At 52.8% G+C, this 3,443-nt stretch overlaps 2 long non-coding RNA genes across 4 annotated transcripts; one reads left to right on the top strand and one right to left on the bottom strand.

Annotated features, from left to right (window-relative positions):
* Positions 1-337: 337 nt before the first annotated feature.
* Positions 338-1,994, top strand: LOC126034886 (uncharacterized). 2 transcript variants are annotated; one of them, XR_007504783.1, is made up of 3 exons: positions 338-984; positions 1,178-1,395; positions 1,918-1,994. It is a non-coding gene; the product is annotated as an uncharacterized LOC126034886 (long non-coding RNA). The 2 variants fall into 2 exon arrangements; XR_007504784.1 differs by lacking the exon at positions 1,918-1,994 and adding an exon at positions 1,739-1,815.
* LOC126034887 (uncharacterized) lies at positions 1,246-1,918 on the bottom strand. 2 transcript variants are annotated; one of them, XR_007504785.1, is made up of 2 exons: positions 1,647-1,918; positions 1,246-1,285 (listed from the first exon to the last, which is right to left on the bottom strand). It is a non-coding gene; the product is annotated as an uncharacterized LOC126034887 (long non-coding RNA). The 2 variants fall into 2 exon arrangements; XR_007504786.1 differs by lacking the exon at positions 1,246-1,285 and adding an exon at positions 1,442-1,481.
* Positions 1,995-3,443: the final 1,449 nt, after the last annotated feature.

The following is a 3,443-nucleotide window of genomic DNA, read 5'->3' on the forward strand; positions in this document are numbered from 1 at the left end:
CTGAGTGGTTTTGGGGGGGCTCTAAGAGGTTTTGGGGGGACTTTGAGTGATTTTGGGGGGGCTCCAAGAGGTTTGGGGGGGGTCAGGCATGTTTTGGGGGGGCCTCTGAGTGGTTTGGGGGGGCTCTGAGAGGTTTTGGGGGGGCTCTGAGTGATTTTGGGGGGCTCTGAGTGGTTTTGGGGGGGCTCAGGCAGGTTTGGGGGGGCTGCGTTGGGTTTTGGGGTGCCAGGATTTGGGGGTTGAAGGTTTGTGGATGTAGGATTTGGGGGGGTCGGGGGGGGGGTGTGTGTCAGGATTTTGGGGTGCAGGTTTGGGGGTTTTGGGGGGAAGGGATTTGGGGGTGCAGCTTTTTTTTGGTGCTTTGGGATTTTGGGGTGCAGGGATTTGGGGGGAGCAGGGATTTTGGGGTGCAGGGATTTTTGGGGTGCAGGGATTTGGGGGTTCAAGGATTTGGGGTTTGAGGGGGGTCAGGATTTGGGGGTTCCAGATTTTTGGGGTGCAGGGATTTGGGGGAGCAAGGATTTTGGGGTGCAGGGATTTTTGGGGTGCAGGGATTTGGGGGTTCAAGGATTTGGGGTTTGAGGGGGGTCAGGATTTGGGGGTTCCAGATTTTTGGGGTGCAGGGATTTGGGGGGAGCAGGGATTTTGGGGTGCAGGGATTTTGGGGGGTTCAGGATTTGGGATTTCAGGATTTGGGGGGGATTCAGGATTCCGGGGTTTCAGGATTCAGGGATTTGGGGGTTTTCAGGATTTTGGGGTGCAGGATTTTGGGGGGAGCAGAGATTTGGGGCGCAAATATTTTGATATTTGGGGATTTGGGGGTGCAGGGATTTGGGGGTGCAAGTTTTGAGGCTGCAGGATTTGGGGGGGCAGAGGGACTTGGGGGTTTTCAGGATTTGGGGTTTCCAGATTTTGGGGATTTTCAGGATTTTGGGGGTTTCAGGATTTTGGGGTGCAGGGATTTGGAATTCTCAGGAATTTGGGGTGCAGGGTTTTGGGGTGCAGGGTTTTGGGGGTGCAGGCGGAGAGGTGGATTTTAAGGCGTAGAATTTTTTGAACCGCAAGGATTTGGGTGGGTTGGGGGTGTCGGATTTTGGGGTGCAGGGATTTGGGGTGCAGGGATTTTTGGGGTGCAGGGATTTGGAATTCTCTGGAATTTGGGGTGCAGGATTTTGAGGTGCAGGGTTTTGGGGGTGCAGGCGGAGAGGTGGATTTTAAGGCGTAGAATTTTTTGAACCGCAAGGATTTGGGTGGGTTGGGGGTGTCGGATTTTGGGGTGCAGGGACTTTGGGGTGCAGGGATTTTTGGGGTGCAGGGATTTGGAATTCTCAGGATTTTGGGGTGCAGGGATTTGGACTTCTTGGTATTTTGGGGTGCAGAATTTTGGGGGTGCAGGTGGAGAGGTGGATTTTAACGCGTAGAATTTTTTGAACCGCAAGGATTTGGGTGGGTTGGGGGTGTCGGATTTTGGGGTGCAGGGACTTTGGGGTGCAGGGATTTTTGGGGTGCAGGGATTTGGAATTCTCAGGATTTTGGGGTGCAGGGTTTTGGGGGTGCAGGCGGAGAGGTGGATTTTAAGGCATAGAATTTTTTGAACCGCAAGGATTTGGGTGGGTTGGGGGTGTCGGATTTTGGGGTGCAGGGACTTTGGGGTGCAGGGATTTTTGGGGTGCAGGGATTTGGAATTCTCAGGATTTTGGGGTGCAGGATTTTGGGGTGCAGGGTTTTGGGGGTGCAGGCGGAGAGGTGGATTTTAAGGCGTAGAATTTTTTGAACCGCAAGGATTTGGGTGGGTTGGGGGTGTCGGATTTTGGGGTGCAGGGACTTTGGGGTGCAGGGATTTTTGGGGTGCAGGGATTTGGAATTCTCAGGATTTTGGGGTGCAGGATTTTGGGGTGCAGGGTTTTGGGGGTGCAGGCGGAGAGGTGGATTTTAAGGCGTAGAATTTTTTGAACCGCAAGGATTTGGGTGGGTTGGGGGTGTCGGATTTTGGGGTGCAGGGACTTTGGGGTGCAGGGATTTTTGGGGTGCAGGGAGTTGGAATTCTCAGGATTTTGGGGTGCAGGATTTTGGGGTGCAGGGTTTTGGGGGTGCAGGCGGAGAGGTGGATTTTAAGGCGTAGAATTTTTTGAACCGCAAGGATTTGGGTGGATTGGGGGTGTCGGATTTTGGGGTGCAGGGACTTTGGGGTGCAGGGATTTTTGGGGTGCAGGGATTTGGAATTCTCAGGATTTTGGGGTGCAGGGATTTGAACTTTTTGGTATTTTGGGGTGCAGAATTTTGGGGGTGCAGGCGGAGAGGTGGATTTTAAGGTGTAGAATTTTTTGAACCGCAAGGATTTGGGTGGGTTGGGGGTGTCGGATTTTGGGGTGCAGGGATTTGGAATTATCAGGAATTTGGGGTGCAGGGATTTGGAATTCTCAGGATTTTGGGGTGCAGGAATTTGGGGTGCAGGGTTTTGGGGGTGCAGGCGGAGAGGTGGATTTTAAGGCGTAGAATTTTTTGAACCGCAAGGATTTGGGTGGGTTGGGGGTTGTCGGATTTTGGGGTGCAGGGACTTTGGGGTGCAGGGATTTTTGGGGTGCAGGGATTTGGACTTCTCAGGAATTTGGGGTGCAGGATTTTGGGGTGCAGGGATTTGGACTTCTTGGTATTTTGGGGTGCAGAATTTTGGGGGTGCAGGCGGAGAGGTGGATTTTAAGGCGTAGAATTTTTTGAACCGTAAGGATTTGGGTGGATTGGGGGTGTCGGATTTTGGGGTGCAGGGACTTTGGGGTGCAGGGAGGGATTTGGAATTCTCAGGAATTTGGGGTGCAGGGATTTTGGGGTGCAGGGATTTTGGGGGGTGCAGGGATTTGGAATTCTCAGGATTTTGGGGTGCAGGGATTTGGGGGTGCAGGTGGAGAGGTGGATTTTAAGGCGTAGAATTTTTTGAACCGCAAGGATTTGGGTGGGTTGGGGGTGTCGGATTTTGGGGTGCAGGGATTTGGAATTCTCAGGAATTTGGGGTGCAGGGATTTTGGGGTGCAGGGATTTTGGGGGTGCAGGGATTTGGACTTCTTGGTATTTTGGGGTGCAGAATTTTGGGGGTGCAGGCGGAGAGGTGGATTTTAAGGCGTAGAATTTTTTGAACCGCAAGGATTTGGGTGGGTTGGGGGTGTCGGATTTTAGGGTGCAGGGACTTTGGGGTGCAGGGATTTTTGGGGTGCAGGGATTTGGAATTCTCTGGAATTTGGGGTGCAGGGATTTGAACTTCTTGGTATTTTGGGGTGCAGGGTTTTGGGGGTGCAGGCGGAGAGGTGGATTTTAAGGCGTAGAATTTTTTGAACCGCAAGGATTTGGGTGGGTTGGGGGTGTCGGATTTTGGGGTGCAGGGACTTTGGGGTGCAGGGATTTTAGGGGTGCAGGGTTTTGGAATTCTCCTGGAATTTGGGGTGCAGGGG

The sequence above is a fragment of the Accipiter gentilis genome, chromosome 36 (genome assembly GCF_929443795.1).
Source record: "Accipiter gentilis chromosome 36, bAccGen1.1, whole genome shotgun sequence".
Lineage (NCBI taxonomy): Eukaryota > Metazoa > Chordata > Aves > Accipitriformes > Accipitridae > Astur > Astur gentilis.